The sequence below is a fragment of the Taudactylus pleione genome, unplaced genomic scaffold (assembly GCF_031769625.1).
Source record: "Taudactylus pleione unplaced genomic scaffold, aTauple2 ptg000638l, whole genome shotgun sequence".
NCBI lineage: Eukaryota > Metazoa > Chordata > Amphibia > Anura > Myobatrachidae > Taudactylus > Taudactylus pleione.
Genome location: NW_028285040.1, coordinates 1,898,111 through 1,916,599, shown reverse-complemented (window position 1 = coordinate 1,916,599; position 18,489 = coordinate 1,898,111). Strand labels below are relative to the sequence as shown.

Genomic DNA, 18,489 nt, shown 5'->3' with positions numbered 1-18,489 from the left:
GACACGCTTTAAAACGTCGAACGAATAGAGATCTCGGTACAATTCAATTAATAATGGAACGAATAAGCTGCTGCAGCCTTTCAGTCTCCCAAGTTCTCCACTGTGTCGGACCACAGAAAGTGACCACTAGCAGCGGAGGCTGGATAAACTGTTCTTCCAGATGTGGGGAATGGGGGGGGGGGGGTGATTGATAAGAGGTATTGATTTCCGACTGTCACACTCCACTACAGCTGTTACATATGCTAAGAAATATATGGTCACAATTAAAAACGACTATCTGGTAATGCCAAACAAGCACTCAGGCCCTTATTGCACTAGAACACCGGGCGGCTGGCTTGGTAGTACCTCCATTGTTTTAGAGCATGTCAATATTTGCACCCACATGTGACAACAGACTTCAGGAGAATGATTATAAGCAATATGTGAGGATCCCACTCCGACCTGCCACCAAGTAAGAAGATAACCCATCTGTGACGTCCTAAGGTTCCCATACACGGTGCGATTAATGCAGCCGATCTGACGGATTGGTACGATATCGCTGCTATATATCGTACCGTGTGGGGGCATGATATCGGCCAGTGCGCGCTCCTGTGGGGTCGTACATCTCACCTCCAGATCTTGCTGCATGTTCACTTGATCTGGGGATGCGATGTACGATCTCATGCAGCGATAGGCGGGTGGGGGAGGGGGGTGCCGGCATATCGGGCGATCGGCCACCCGATCGCTGTGTGTGTGGGGACCGCCCGATTTGTCAGCCGTCGGATCACAGGTCGCTTCACAAGGTGCATACCGCAGCGTGTATGGGCGGCATAACAGTGCGAGCTGGAAACTGACTCCTACCATCCCAAAAATGGGTATAAACATTTGCCCAGTACCCCTTTATGTTTTTAAATATTTAACAGAAAATCCCAGGAACTTTATTTTGCTTACAAGTTCTTTACTTCTACATTAAAAATGTAAATTTGACTTTAACTAGTGAAATCTGTATATGATGTACCCCTGTTTCGGCATAGTGGATTTCTGCTATTAAGTAATAGTCTAAAAAACGCTTTATTGGTTTAATACAAGGTCAGGGCTTTTTAAACAGCGAAAACTATGGGAATTATGTACATACAGAACCGGCTATTGCCCACAGTCTACCTTTAACCATTTTAGTCTTATAAGATTAACATTTAGAAAGGTCTATTTTGGTTCAACCTGACAGATTCTGACACTCACTACAAATAAATCACACATGTAAAAGGACTATTTAAAGCAGTGAGCATCTTATATTTAGCATCATAAAGAGGATTAAATACAGTCTAAGCATGCTGATATATTGAGATTATATATGTATACACACACACACACACACACACACACACAATGGTGCTTGAAAGTTTGTGAACCCTTCAAAATTTTCTATATTTCTGCTAAAATTTTGCCTAAAACTACCTCAGATTTTCACACAAGTCCTAAAAGTAGATACAGAGAACCAAATTAAACAAATAAGACAAAGAAAAAATTAGACGCGCCAATTTTTTTATTGAGGAAAATGATCCAATATCACATATCTGCGAGTGTCAAAAGTATGTGAACCTTTGCTTTCAGTATCTGGTATGACCCCATTGTGCACGAATAACGGCTTCTAACTGTTTCCGGTAATTGATTAGTCCTGAACATCGGCTTGGAGGATTTTTACCCCATTTCTCCGCACGAAACAGCTTCAACTCTGTTATGTTGGTGGGTTTCCTCCCAGGAACTGCTCACTTCAGGTCCTTCCATAACATTTAGATTGGATTAAAGTCAGGACTTTGACTTGACCATTCCAAAACTTTACATTTATTCTTCTTTAACCATTCTTTGGTCGAATTACTTGTGTGCTTTGGGTCGTTGTCTTGCTGCATGACCCATGTTCTCTTGAGATGCAGATCATGGACAGATGTCCTGACATTTTCCTTTAGAATATTCTGGCATAATTCCGATGTCATTGTCCCATCAGTGATGTCAAGTCGTCCTGCGCCAGATGCAGCAAAACAGGTCCAAACCATGATACCACCACCATGGTGTTTCACAGATGGTATGAGGTTTTTATGCTGGAATGCAGTGTTCTCCTTTCTCCAAACATAACACTTCTCAATTAAACCCAAAAATTATATTTTGGACTCATCTATCCACAAAACATTGTTCCAATAATCTTTTGGCTTGTCCAGGTGATCTTTAGCAAACTGCAGACGGGCAGCAATGTTCTTTTTGGAGAGCAGCAGCTTCCCCCTTGCAATCCTGCCATGCACACCAATGTTGTTCAGTGTCTTCTTCTGGAGGTCCTCAGAAATCTCCTTTGTTCATGGCATGATATACAGTACCTTCACAAACGTGTTGTGAACAACAGACTTTGATAGATCCCTGTTCTTTTAAAAAGACAGGTTGTCATCCCACAGAGCAGTGATTCCCAACCTCGGCCCTAAGGCACTCTAACAGTCCTGGTTTTGGTGATATCCATGATTGTGCACAGATGGTTAAATCATAATAACTGAGGTACTAATTAAGTCACCTGTGCTCCAGTATGGCTATCCTCAAAACCTGGACTGTTATACCCCTTTTACACCGGAGCTAAAACCCGGGTTTTTGAAGGGTTAACCCAGGCAGCTCCCTGGTGTAAAAGGGGAGAGAGTTGGATCGCCGGGTCGAGTGACCCTGCAATCCAACCCAGGTAACTAGCAGGGTTCAACACGGGCATAGCCCGTGAAACCCTGCTGTGAGAACAGCGCACTCCGGGTCACGATGACCAGGAGTGCGCTGCTAGCCGGCCGATTGGTCCGGCTTCAGTGGGGCTTGGAGATGACGTCATCTCCAAGCGACCACTTTCACTCCGCAAAAGCCGGGTCTATGCAGACCCGACTGCGGTGTGAGCGGCGCTGACTCGTGAATATCCCGAGCTGGCGACGGCAAAATTCCGGGTCTGATCCGGATAAGAACTTTGTTCCAACTCCGGGCCAGACCCGGAATTTAGGTGGAAAAGGGGTATTAGTGTGCCTTGAGGACCGTGGCTGGGAACCCCTGCCATAGATTGAAAATACCCGACTCTAATTTCACATTCAAAATATCTGCTAAACCTTAAGGTTCACATACTTTTGCCACTCACAGATATGTGATACTGTATAGGAAAATTTTCCTCAAAAAAAAAAGTAATAATGAGCAGGTCTAATTCTTTTTTTTTTTTTATCTAATTTGCTTGATTTGGTTCTCATCATCTACTTTTAGGACGTGTGTGAAAATCTGCTGTAGTTTTAGGCCAAAGTTCAGCAGAAATATAGAAAATTCTGAAGGGTTCACAAACTTACTTTCAAGCACCACTAACAAATAAATAAAAACACACACACACACACAAACACACATACACACGTAGATGATGTCGTGCTTTCAAACTGGAAAGCGTTAACCACAGTGACATTTGACAACAATTTTTGTATTAAACTTTTTGGAACAAGTTACGCCCTGCAACAGCTGAGAGGTTGCCACATTAAAAGGTCACTGCTGGATAATGCAAAATACTTGACAACATGGCACCATCCTAGGGATATTTTAAATCAGCCTGGCAGACAAATCTACAAATGTAAATATGATAACGCACTTTATGGTACAATATGGAAAAAAGTTAAGCTATATTTAAGGTTTCTTAGCCAGAAGTAAATAGGTTACATTGGGCGCACAATTTAGTTAATATACAACAAATACAAACCCGGTGACCGACATCGCCTGGCATTGAGCTGCTGAAATGCCCACTACAAAAGGCACAGTAGAACAGGAGTCACCGGAATGACTTGCTGCCAGACCTTTGATTGCATTAGTCAAGTGAAGCTTGACACCCGAAGAATAAATCACGTGTGTAGGTTTGGTAGGCCAGGAACGCCTTAATATTGTACAGATAAATCACATGTCAAACTCAGAAACCGCATGCCACGGAGAAAATATTCTTATATAACATGTGAACTGCAATCTGACTTGTTCAATGACATAGCCGGAGGGTGGCAGGCTGCCAGGTGGCTATCCATGCTAAAGGGTAATAGTGGGTACACACTATACAGATATATCTGCAGATGATGGTTGTTCATACACACTGAACGGCCATCATCTGTCTAGCCACGGATCCCGGCGTCCGGGGGGCGTGCCCCGCCCCTTCCCCGCGGCTGCGTGTGTATGGGCAGTCTGCAGACATATCTGTCCATCGGCTGTGCAGCACAGCCAATGCGATATGTCGGTGGACGACATTCACCAACATATCGCGGGTACACTGGCCGACGGGCATCAATTGATCAGCCAATATATCGGTCAGTGTGTACCCAGCTTAACACCGCTACACAGAATTAAATACATTAACTTTAGTAATACAAATATTACACATGCAATATTTAATAAGGGAGCAGGAGGACTGACATGCGCTGAGGTCTTTGTTGCATATAATCACCCTTTTAACCACTGTGTAAATAAATCTGGACATAGAACTTCCGCTGTGTGTGATGGAGAGAATTCTGCACACAGTACTTTTTAGAAGTTGTAGCAGAAATGAAGCATGTACAGTATATTACTATCATGCTTTATGTATAAAGATGTCATTATTGGAGGTTTAGTTGTGCTGTAACCTGTCGGGTACACACATATTGCGGGGCTGAAATGATACCCATGACAGTGCGGCCTGTCTATTCATTAGTTACCAGTAATACCCCCGAGACTACAGCTCATATGATTCCTAATGATCTGAAAGGCTGTATCTCAAGAGGCCACCGCTGGTCTCCTTCACTTGCACCTGGAACTACTTACGCTTGTTGGTAGTGAACGGATAGGATATTTTAGTTCTGCCCACAACATACCTGCCTCCCGTGTATAGGCGACAGATCCAATTTACAGGGACTACTGGTGCAACACAACTCTTACTGCAACACTAAGGGCTATTTCACATTTGCCGGTTTTTAGCCGGGCTTGAAAAATGGATAAAAGGGAAGCAGGTGGGTCCTCTCGCACGGCACGGTCACGGCACGGTCGCAGTGTTACAGCCGGGAATATCTACTGTGCAGGACGGCTGCCGTGCCGTGTCCGTGCCATCCCTGCACGTCAGTGATGTAAAGGAAACAATGTTTCCTTTCACACACACTGGCTTCTGCCCGTCGGGCTTGTGCTGCTGCCGGGCGTGCCCAATTGGGTTAAAAAAATAAATAAACAAACATAAAAAGAGTCTCAAAGCCGCTGCCTGTGAAAGGCACACAGTGCCTGAATAAACCCGGCCGGCTACCGCCAGGTTCTTCCCCGCCTGGCCAAAACCGGCAAATGAGAAATAGCCCTAACTCTTATTACAACGCTAAGACTCATACACACTAGACGATGTGCTGTATGAACGATATTGTAGAAGGATTTCCCTTGAACTTTCTGTAGTGCAGGACAAACGATATGGGGTGTACACACTGATAGATATCTTTCAGTGACGCCATCCTGCCACATCGCTGAACAGGCAATTCTTGGCGATATCGTCAGATTGGCCTGCATGCACGGACGACACATCGTTAACGAACAGCAGGTGCGCGCATAGTTGGTCGTTCACTGCATACACACTGAACAATATATCGTTGAACAACATCATTATCGTCCATATCGTTCATTCAAATCGTCTAGTGCAGGCCTGGCCAACGTGTGGCTCTCCAGCTGTTGTGAAACTACACATCCCAGCATGCCCTGCAGCAATGTTAGCATTCCCTAATAGCAAAACTGTGGCAAGGCATGCTGGGATGTGTAGTTTCACAACAGCTGGAGAGCCACAGGTTGGCCAGTCCTGGTCTAGTGTGTATGCGGCTTAACTATTAATAAAATAGTTAAGTAAAAACAGCCGTTGTCCATAGTATGAACTCTAAAATACCTTGTTTTCCTCTATCAAGTTTGTGTTTACTGAATATCAGTGTAACAGCTCTCATTAGCGCTGTAGACCAATAACACATCTTTACGGCCAAGATCCTGCTTGGTTATTGTGACTAAACAAGAGATACCTTCAAATCTGTCCCTTGCTGTTCTGCATTGAGTGTATACCCAACAGTCCAGGTCCTACAGTATATAGGCATTCAGGAACAGTCAGTCAGCAAAGATGTGCTGCAGCAGCTGTACACACTAGCCAGAAAAATAAGCAGTTCCAGGTACCACTGAAGGGATACAGGTGGAGGCAGCCTGTGCAGCAGGTTGGCAAGCGACACCGGCAAGTAGAGTCGGGGTGATTTAGCCCCGCCCCCCCCTTCCCAAATGGGCATCTACCCGATTATGAGCCCGACGGAGCAATTCAACTGTTGCTCTGTTCAGATGCCTAAAGCTGCGGTGGGTCATATTCAGGGCGATTCAGTCGTTTTAGACGCCCCCTGCTGGGCGTCTATACGAATTGGCACCCAACGTATCAATTCAATTGTTGCTCTGTTTGGACGCCTAAAGCTGCAGGGGGGGGGGGTGTTTCGGGGGGATCACACATTTCTCATGGCCTCCTGAGGTGCGAGAAGAAATGTGTGCAAAGTCCATTTTTTTAGGCGCCCTAATGGTGGTTTGGGGGTGCGAAGAACACTTCAGTTGCTACCAGTCATATGTTCCTAGCTGATAGAGAAAGCCCACAAAACTGGTAAACCAACAGGATGGCATAGCGAGTCCATATTGTCACAGGTTTCCATCTGCACTATTGCCAGCAAGATTTGTGGGTCTCCTACAGCTATACGCTTAGAGATTGCACCAACCACAGCTGTAATCTGGCTCTTTCTGTCCCCATCAGGTACATGGCAGAGTGTGGCATTTTACATACAAATGGGTAATAAACGATAGCTCCATCATACACTGAAGATCATATCATAGCATGCAGGTGGGCACAAGCCTTTCACACACAGTGGACATATACCAGATCGTTCCCTCTTCTTGGCTATCACATGAAATGTCTGTTATCGTCCTACTTTAGGATTTAGTCAAAGAAATAAAATATATAACTTAAACATTAAACTAAATCTCTCCAGAGGCAAACAGCATTAATCTAGGTCATAACTTAAAAGGAAAATCCAATGGGGGTGATGCATAGCTAGCAATGATGTTGTGGGTGTCTGGTTATAAAAGGATTAAGATTGTGATGGGTTCATGCATTGCTGTATTAAAGGATGAACCCAGGTGTGGACAAGCCTCTCTCTTTAAATATTACCCACCAGACCATCAGTATTTCAATGAGGGTTTTCAATTTCTACCATCTCCCACATACAGCCGCAGCGGCCCTATACACATTTGCATTTTCCTTAACATGCAGCGTGTAACTGATTGGCGCAACTTTAATGGGCAGGAGGAATTGGCTAATCCTCCCATACATAGCACAGAACGCATCCCAGGCTGCAAAATAAAGAATGCACAGCTATAGGGGTATGGGGGTGAGTGGTAAGCAGGCAGACACCACTGATTTACTAATGGAGAGAATTACTGACAAAGAAGAGGTTGTCCAAAAAAGAAAAAAAAAAGAAAAAAACAACCTTATAATTACAAGGGGGTCATGGATGACTTGACAGTAATTATACAATCGACGAGATCAGTGGTGAGCAACAGGCGGCCTCCAGGCCACAGCTGCCCAGTAAGACTGTCTGCTTGTGGGGGCATTTGGGGAGGAATTCAATTCTTTTCACCACCAGAAGCAGTATTGCGCGCCTGACGGCAGCTATTTCATTGTTCCTGCCGACGGGCGTGATAGCATGATTTCTGTTCACGCCCTCCTGAGGTGGCGAGCAGAAATTGTCGAAAAGTCCTGGTTTTGGGAACCTAAACTGCTGTTTGGGCGCACTAACCAGGACTATAGATAAGTGGGCGCAATGCGGCTAAAGGGATGTAGTTAATAGACCGGCGGACGCAATGCCGCCGGTCTAAATCCCGACTGGACCTGCCTGACAAGGTATTTAAGATAGGCGTTGGAGTGCCGACACCTACCTTAATCCCGATGCCGGAAGACTGACCCCGCCATCCAGATCGTCCGCTGATGGGTAGGGTTAGGCACCCCCCCCCCCCCGGGGAAGGTTAGGGTTAGGCTAGGGCATGGGGGGGCTAGAGTTAGGCACTAGGGGGGGGTTAGGGTGTGGGGAAGGGGTTTTAGGTTTATTCACCCCTGGGGAGGTTAGGGTTAGGCACCCCTAGAGGAGCGTTGGGGTACTTGCCAACGCCGGTCGGGATCTCTCGCTGTTGGACTCTGTCGGGATTTGAACCAGTGGCTGTTGAGACGCCGGTATTTCTATCCCATTCCGTGGCTAAACCTATGCTAAAAAAGTGGCTCAGCCTTGCACCAAAGATGTGCGCAGGGAAAACTAGCGATGTTGAGCCTAACGTACTAGGCAGACATGCATGGTCAAACAATGCTGTCTGATAACAAACCATCACTAACAATCAGATTTTATTGGACAAAATGGAACACCGGGTTAGCCAATAAAAGCCCTGTGGGATCAGTAGCCTCCTCGTAGGTATTTGATCAGACAATCAACCCACAGGGTGGTGCATTTTGTCTATTGCAGGGGTAGCCAACCCTGGTCCTCGAGAGTTACCAATAGTGCATGTTTTCCAGGTCTCCTCACAGAATCACAAGTGAAATAATTAGATCCTCCTGTGGCACTTTTCAAATGTGTTAGTAAGTAATGAATACACCTGTGCACCAGCTAGGTGGCCTGGAAAACGTGAACTGTTAGTAGCTCTCGAAGGACCGAGGTTGGCTACCCCTGGTCTATTGTGTGCCCAAATTGCTCACAGATTGAGTTGTCTAAGCATCATCAGGAAGAGCCCCCTCCGATTACACACATACTGTACTTGTGTACACTATAGAGCCTTTCATTCTGGGCGAGAAGACTTTTAAGCCTCTTTGCTGCAGATTAGTTTCCTGGATCTGAGCAGACTTCGATAATAGAGTAGCCTTAGCTGCCAGAGATATTTATGGCACCGCAGTGACACTGAGATTTTATCAAACGCATTCAACAGCTACAGCCAAAGCAGCGGAATATTGATTAAAGTACAGGCTGAAAAGAGGCGAGGCAGGGAAAGCAGGCAAGAGGCAGAGCGAGCTCCTGCCTTGTTGTCTTTTATACACTGAGAAGGGGCTGGTTGTGCAACCAAACACTTTATTATTCATCAACCAGAAAACGTCACAGCAATAGATCATTTATAACTCATGGGTGAGACCATGTTAATTTGTAATCTCAAGTCACTGAAGGGGGAAAAATAAAAATAAACATGACCAACTCGTGCTGTTTAAGTAAAACATGATATCAAGTACACCCACTAATTTACAGGCACAGCTGATGCCAGGCACCGGCCTGGCAGCAAAAGGCATTCTCCAGAAGCAGGGTGGTCAGTGCTTTCTAACAGCCTCCCAAGATGACCTTCCTGTGGTGGCAGCCATTTTATGGGTTGAACCATTTATATACAGTTACCAGAAAGTGCCTGAGCGATTTCATTGGACCCTCATTCATCAATGAGGTAAATATGGCCTCAGCCAACGACAGGGATCATTCTTCCTGTGTACACCATTAGTATAATCTCTTTACGTCTTGCACAAGTAAAGACATTTTCCAACGGACAGTGAGGCCAAAAGGTGAGCAAAGAGCGCATTTTCAATCAAATACTGAATATCAGGTGGATCAGAAGAGTATAAGAATGGCAAATCCACACACAGACAATAACATTGTTCTCTTTTAATTATCTACACCAGCATATTCCATAATGCTATATATGTGATTAATAGCCAACATCATGTGATTGAATCCATATTGAATAAACATTGGCACATACTCCTCTAAATCCATACATTCCGGATAAACCCCGAATCATCTACAAGAAAGCTCACAATTTAAAATATCAATTGGTGAAAAGTCATAACCATTCAAATAATCTACAAAAGAATCGTATGACAAAAAAGAAAGGGAATTTTTATTGTTTGAACTGTTTACCTTGCAAAACTTTAAAAAAAGAAATCTATACTACCAGCAATAGAATTGAAGTCTAATGTATCAAACAAAAGCTTCAAAATGATGGATACTATTACATGCGACACAGAGGGAGTAGTTTATCTACTCGAGTGCCCCTGTGGATTCCAATACATTGGACAGACAAAAAGGAAATTAAAAAACAAGAATTGCTGAGCACATTTTTAATATTAAAAAAGGTTTGCAGACCCACAGTGTGTCCAAACATTTTTTGGACTGCCATGAAAAGAATCCCATCGGACTTTTATTTATGGGCATCCAGAAAGTCTGTCCTAACTGGAGAGGAGGGGATATCTCCCAAGAATTAAGAAGAAAAAAAGAAACAAAATGGATTTTCTTGATGCAAACCCTGCAATCTGCAGGTTTAAATGTAGATGTGGAAATCAATTCTTTCCTCTAACACCTGTCAAAGAGTCCAACTTAGCTTTTTTAGGAAAGATTCTTTTATCTACATTATTTTATTACTTTCTTCCATTATACATTTTAATTACGAACACATTTACATGTAATAAAAATGCAATACTATAGAATTTAATAAAAAAATAAAAAAAATATATGCTTAATTCATTAATTTGTTTTAAATTGAACCAATTAAGCATCTCAATAAAGTGGAGATCACAAGCAAGGAGCACTATCCTTGACAAAGGGCCAGGAGCTAGAAACGCTTTGGTTTAGCGCACACCATACTGACAGCGACGTCATAGCACTGCGCCGTTGGACACAGACGAAGACGACGGACACGTTTACAGGGAACCAGTAGGACGAAGCAGGAGCCACCAAGGTAGGAAGTATCAGGGAGAGACAGTTCGAGCACCCGAACTGACTCTACCAATACACCGCACTGCATGGCAATTATTGGAACCCTTTTCTCATCTGTACGGACTTTTAACATTCAAGAAAGCTATAAACATTGTTTTGTACTAACCATAATTTTATTCCCATGGGTATTGCGTTTCCACATTTACAACTTATTATACAAGCGCTCTATATATTTATTACATATATGTGAGGTGCCGTACAGATTCATACATCAAGTCACAGCCAGCCAGCAACACTGTGGCCAGAGTAGCACGAATGCTGCCCGTTCAAGCAATTTGAAATCAAAATTAATTGGGCAGAGCTGATCGTTTGGTTCTGTCTTGGCTACAGAGACATCATGGCAAACTCCAGCCAATGAATGAAGGCGATAGTGTTGTCATACAAGAGAGGAAATAAGGGGAGATTTGTTAAACAGGGTTGCATAACATTGGATTTAAACGAAAAAAAAAAAACACAGATTTGATTTAAATCAGATTTATTTTTTTTCTTTAAATATTTTTTTTTTATAATGAAAAAAAAAAATTTAAGTAAAAGTTTTACATTTTTAAACATTTAAAAAAATAATAATATAAAAACCTATTTAAATCAAATAAATCAGTTATTATTTATTTATTTTTAATCCAATTTTATGCAACCCTGTTTGTTAATAACCTAATGCAAGCACTCCTAACAAAGTTGTCTCTTCACTGTGACAGAAAAAAAAACAGCTGAGCTCTTCTCAAATTCAAGACCTCTAGTGCGGCATCTTTTATTTTAATGCATTAAATTCATTTAGCTCAGTTCTCCATTGTCACACAAACCAAACAACGGCTCCATTTAATGTAAAGATCATGGTCCAAAAGCAGGTCAGATAATGCGCCTACCACTGGCTTCTTAGAGTAACTTTTTTTTAGGTCAATGCACTACGCAGTATGCCAGCATTGTATAAATAAATGCCAACAATTATGTCAAGAGCTATATATTTTGCCTGGCACCTTAAAATACCCCACAGGTTCCTAGGTTACCCTGGTTGACGGCGTTCTGGTGCTTCTAGCACACTCAACTAACGCAAAACAGACTGCTGAGATACAGACCAGAGTGTGCTTAGAAGCACCAGAGCAGACAGCGACAGCCCAGGAATCAAAGATCAGCTACAGATCATGTGGGGAAGGAGTTGGCACCTGGCGACATGACAGAGGGCGGAATTCAATTGTTTCCAGCCCCCATCGCGCCCGACGGAACTATTGAATTGTTGCTCCCGTCAGGCGCGATCAGCTGCCAGCGCTCCATTTCAGCTTGTCGAAAAGTGACCTGTTTTAGCGCCCAAACGGCACTTTTCGCGATCGCGCCCAGCACTTTGGTCGGGGTTAGCCGATTTACGTGGCTAAACCCTACCACTTTGGGCACGATCAGCGCGAAAAGCTGGAACAATTGAATATCGGCCCGCGATCTCCCGTCACTTTAGACGGGAGATCCGGGACGCGAAAACAATTGAATTCCGCCCAGATAGTCAATAAGTTACACAGATAATAAGAGCAGACATGAACTGTGTACAATATGGTTTAGAGAATAGATAGCCGCATGACTTAAGGAAAACAGAAAGCTGTATTAATGGTCTATGTATAGTACCTGCCAGCAGCAACATTACCAGTCTCCCATAGACTTATGACCTGTCAGTGTCACCAAGCTGCCTGTAAACGTCATAATATTTGCTTATTAAGAACTTCCAGCCCTGCCCAGCAAACATCGCACATAGTTCATCAGCTTATATATCTTGAAAAACATGTCTCACAGAATAAAATACCAAGCACTTGACTGACAGCCAGAAGGTTTATGTATCAAAGTGGATCTGCGGAAGAAGACATTTTGTGGGAGGGGCCAAAATGAACTTCTCATGCAGATATAAAGCCAGAGCCACCTTCGCTCGTTTCATTTGAATAGTCTTGAAAACAGCACACAACGCTCCTCAACCTTCTGTTGTGATTTATTAAGCAAGCCTTATTTAAAATAATTGTGTCGATGTAAATTAAAAAAATTCTAATAAAATATATATTCATTCATTTTGCTGGAGTCTCTAGTGCTGCTTGGTACGGTTAAAACATTTTTCTGATCCAATAAATGACATCACTTCTCCGGGACATAATTACATAATAACGCAATGCCAATATGCTTTTTGGAAGCAATAAAATTAATTGAATTTTCTGATCCAGGAAGACCTACCCAAGGCACACAGGCAGGAACATAACTACCTTAATCATGAGGCCATACCAGGCGTACAAAAAGCCATAACAGTGACCGGTCATTACAAAGTGCACACAACTTTTTTAGTCGAATCAAAATGTTAATTATTTGTCCTATTGAATTACATTATCCTTCTCTCAATGGATTAAATCTATTCTAGTAGACAATGGATTTCATCTTATTTTAGTACACTAGTATATACACATGCCCTGCAGCAACATAGACATACACATGTATATTTACTAATTTTTTTGTTGTTGCTGCCCTTGGACGTATCGCAGGACTGCTCTGTGATCGACACCTGTTTCTGTTATGAGTTTTTTTTTATGTCTTGACTGATGCTTTGTATAAGCACAAAACAAAAAACAAAACAAACAATCACAGCTGATCAGTGTCATATCTAAGGGTAAAGTAAATAAACCACACTACGTAGACTAAGGGCAATAGTGAAAAGCATGCAAGGCAAAAAGATAAAATCATTTAAATCGTGTAAATTTAAGTCACCTAGAAGTGGATGACATCATGATGAATGTACAGCCTTGAAGACTTATTTATTGTTACTCGTTGGCCTTGTAAAACCCTGAAGTAACCAGCAGGATATGGGGTGGAATCTTAGCCTCACCTATTGCATCGTAGTATAGAATATTGCTTTAGTAATAGGTGCTTCTTTACACATTGAGGTGTGATATCCTTTGGCTGACAGTTATTCTGTCCATTATAGAAAAATAGTGACACCATTACTTGCCAATTATAAAACACTAATGCTCACAAAACATATATATAATTTTTTTTCTCCTTCATCCACTAGGGGACACTGGAGGACTTCAAGACAGTGGGGTATAGACGGTGCTGAGTGGAGCTGGCACTTTAAATTTAAATGAAGTGTGACTAGCTCCTCCCCTCTATACCCCCCTATAGGCCAGTATTAGTTTGTGCCCGAGTGGGAGCAGGTCACTATAAAGATCTCTCCTGCTCTTAGGGCTAGGATAGTTTTAAATAATACAAACTGAGGACAGACAGGCAGTAGTTGCAACTGCCTGTCTGCTACGCGGGACGCTGCCGGAGGGGACCCACTCGCAAGTGCATGCACCTCGCCTGGGGTGCCCGACACCTGAGACCTCAGTCTTCAGGGGGGGGCCACATGCCGCTGTGTGCAGCGCGCATCGCGGACCCCCCGCGGTCAGAGCCAGCACCGGCAGCAGCAGCAGGAAGCCTCCTCAGCACGTCTCCCTGTGAGTACAGCTGGCTCCCTGATTAGCAGGGCAGCCAGCTTATTACTACATTAGGCAGCCCCACAGTCAGATCCGCGCCGGCGGCACAGCCACCAGCGCGTTATTTATAAGTACAGCGGGCTCCCTGATTAGCAGGGCAGCCAGCTTAGTGCTGACAGAGGCGGCCTCACAGACCACCAGAAAGCGCGCCAACGGCAGTACAGCCAGCGCGTCTCTCTCTCTCTATGTACAGCTGGCTCCCTGATTAGCAGGGAAGCCAGCTTAGCGGTCAGAGGCGGCTTCTCAGACCCCCCCACAGAGCGCGCCGGCGGCAGCTCAGCTGCCAGCGCGTCTCTCTCTATATGTACAGCTGGCTCCCTGATTAGCAGGGAAGCCATCTTATGGCTAACAGAGGCGGCTTCCTGTGCGCTCCGGCTCCCTGACAAGCAGGGTAGCCAGCATTGTCTTAGGCGGCTCTCACAGAATACTGCACAGAGGCTATATATATATATATACATATATATATATATATATACACATACATACACAGTCAGGTCCATAAATATTGGGACATTGACAGACTTTTCAGATTTTGGCCTCTATTCACCGCCACAATGATTTTGAAATGAAACAAACAAGAGGTGCTTTAACTGCAGACTTTCAGATTTAATTTGAGGGTAATTACATCCAAATCAGGTGAACGGTGTAGGAATTACAACAGCTTCTATATGTGCCTCTCACTTTTTAAGGGGCCAAAAGTAATGGGACTATCAACTCAAAAGCTATTTCATGGACAGGTGTGGGCTATTCCCTTGTTATTTCATTATCAATTAAGCAGGTAAAAGGTCTGGAGTTGATTCTAGGTGTGACATTTCCATTTGGAATCAGTTGCTGTCAACTCTCAATATGAGATCCAAAGAGCTGTCACTATCAGTGAAGCAAGCCATCATTAGGCTGAAAAATCAAAACAAACCCATCAGAAAGATAGCAAAAACATTAGGTGTAGCCAAATCAACTGTTTGGAACATTCTTAAAAAGAAAGAACGCACCGGAGAGCTCAGCAACATCAAAAGACCCGGAAGACCACGGAAAACAACTGTGGTGGATGACAAAAGAATTATTTCCCTGGTGAAGAAAAACCCCTTCACAACAGTTGGCCAAATCAAGAACACTCTCCAGGAGGTAGATGTATATGTGTCAAAGTCAACAATCAAGAGAAGACTTCACAAGAGTGAATATAGAGGGTTCACCACAAGATGCAAACCATTGGTGAGCCACAAAAACAGGAAGACCAGATTAGAGTTTGCCAAACAACATCTAAAAAAGCCATTACAGTTCTGGAACAACATCCTATTGACAGATGAGACAAAGATCAACTTGTACCAGAGTGATGGGAAGAGAAGAGAAGGATAGGAACTGCTCATGATCCAAAACATACCACCTCATCAGTGAAGCATGGTGGTGGTAGCGTCATGGCGTGGGCATGTATGGCTGCCAATGGAACTGGTTCCCTTGTATTTATTGATGATATGACTGCTGACAAATGCAGTAGAATGCATTCTGAAGTGTTTCGGGCAATATTATATGCTCATATTCAGTCAAATGCTTCAGAACTCATTGGACGGTGCTTCACAGTGCAGATGGACAATGACCCGAAGCATACTGCAAAAGCAACCAAAGAGTTTTTTAAGGATAAAAAGTGGAATGTTATGCAATGGCCAAGTCAATCCCCTGACCTGAATCCGATTGAGCATGCATTTCACTTGATGAAGACAAAACTGAAGGGAAAATGCCCCAAGAACAAGCAGGAACTGAAGACATTTGCAGTAGAGGCCTGGCAGAGCATCACCAGGGATGAAACCCAGCGTCTGGTGAGGTCTATGCGTTCCAGACTTCAGGCTGTAATTGCCTGCAAAGAATTTGCAACAAAGTATTAAAAAGTGAAAGTTAGATTTAGGATTGTTTAGTTTGTCCCATTCATTTTGGCCCCTTAAAAAGTGGGAGGCACATATAGAAACCTTTGTAATTCCTACACCGTTCACCTGATTTGGATGTAATTACCCTCAAATTAAATCTGAAAGTCTGCAGTTAAAGCACATCTTGTTTGTTTAATTTCAAAGCCATTGTGGTGGTTAATAGAGGACAAAATATGAAAATTCTGTCAATATCCCAATATTTATGGACCTGACTGTGTATCTGTGTATATTAGCGTTCCCGCTAGGCTGTTTTAGCGGGGCGCGGCGCCCTGCCCTCCTTCTGGAGGGCAAAAAGCACCCTGACCTCCAGGAGGAGGGCAAAAAGCGCCCTGCCCTAACAGCCTGCGGGAGCCGTTCTCACCAGCGGGACAGTGTCCCGCAGGTGGACAAACATGCGGTGACCCGGTCACCGCCGGAGAATAGACGCCGGGTGCATGCGCCCGGCATCTATTCTCCCTTTCTGCAGCGCTTGGGGGCTGCCCGGCATGTCCGTAAGCGCCGGGCACACCCCCAAGTATGACGAAAAGGGGACGCGTCTTATAGACACGCCCCCTTTTCATAACCGCGGGCGCGCGCACAAGATATATATATATATATATATATATATATATATATGAGAATGTAATGGGTAAAGCGCCCGTTTACAGAACGGCGCTAGAATGCAGGGGGCGGAGCTTAGCTCAGACTTCCCTCTCCTGCCTCCCATCAGCCCCAGCGTTTCTCTGCAGACTGCTGGCGGCCATTACAGGGTGAGGCAGCGCTGGACAGCCTACGGACCTGTATGTATCACAGCAGGGGTTTAGGCTGATGTAAAGTGAGCGTTTTGGAGCATAATAATAATTAAGCCTTTGCCTGGCATTCCTGCTCTGCTGGGAGCGCTGTTGTGGGCAAGGGTGACTGTCTCCAAACTCTCTGTACCCCAGTATATTCTGTTTTTCTTACCCTGTCACTTAACCTCTTGTGGTTTGTGTGGAGTCTGTATGTAGCATGACTGGCAGGTCTAAGGCTTCGCAAAAGTTATTTACCTGCAAAAAGTGTGGAGTAAAATTTACACAGGGACAGTCATCTACCTGCAGATTGTGTGACGGTTGTTATACGGATCAGCAATCTGCAGAGATGTCAGAACCACCGTCTTGGACGCAGATTACATCTGTTATGTCCTCTCTCTCGGCTGAACTGGAGGCTTCTCGCAGAGAAAGAGAGGCTTATAGATCAGCTGCTACAGAGGAACCAGCATGGGCGAGATCCCTAGCTGTTTCTATGGAGGGGATTTCTAAAGCCATGACAATGGCGTCGGCTCCGCAGGTCTCTAAAAAGAGACTGCTACCCTCAGTCCTCCATTGGGATGACCCAGAGGAGGAGGAGGATATGCCCGAATTAGAAGTGGGTGAATATGCCCCAGATTCGCCTAAAGAGCCTCTGGAGTCTGATCCTGAACAGGTATCAGAGGGAATAGAAGCCTTGATTGCTGCAATATGACAGGTATTGCACATACAGGAAGAGGACTCAGGTCCTGCTTAAGAAGCAAAGACAAGCTACGGCTTTCCCTATATCGGAAGAGCTGGATTCCCTTCTAACGACAGCCTGGGAACATCCAGATAAAAAATTTCAGATGTCCCGGTGTTTATTATCTTTTTACCCTTTTCCAGCAGATAATAGAAAGGCTTGTGAAACTCCCCCTACGGTAGATTCATCTGTATCGCGACTGTCAAAAAAGACTACGCTCCCTGTTCCTGGAGTCACGTCTTTAAAGGACAAGTCCGATCGGAGACTGGAGAGCACTCTTAAGTCCATTTACACCGCTGCAGGGGTGACTCTTCGTCCAGCGATAGTTAGCTGCTGTACTAACAAGGCTATCGAAATTTGGGCTAAGCAATTGGCGGACGGAATGAAAGATCAACTACCTATGGAGGAACTCATTCTATTAGCAGAACATATAGGTGAAGCGGCAGCTTACCTTGGAGAAGCGTCTAAGGATGTTTGTTCTATTGCCTCCAGAACATCAGCTCTGGCAATTTCAGCACGGTGGGCGCTGTGGCTCAAAACTTGGCAGGCTGATGCGGAATCCAAAAAGGCAGTGGAAGCACTTCCTTTCACTGGACATGTAGTATTCGGGGCAGAACTAGATAAATGGATATCTCAGACTACTGGAGGTAAATCCACTTTTCTACCATCCGCAGCTCCTCCACCTAGACGATCTTACTCAGGACCTCCGTTTCGGTCCTTTCGGGCCCCGGGTCATTCACGTGGTCGTTTCAGAGGATCATCAACGTC

The 18,489-nt window shown here is 44.3% G+C and overlaps 1 protein-coding gene across 3 annotated transcripts in view; it reads right to left on the bottom strand.

The window, feature by feature from the left end:
• ZFYVE28 (zinc finger FYVE-type containing 28) overlaps window positions 1-18,489 on the bottom strand; it is a 201,091-nt gene that overhangs the window by 173,946 nt on the left and 8,656 nt on the right. The window lies entirely within an intron of this gene.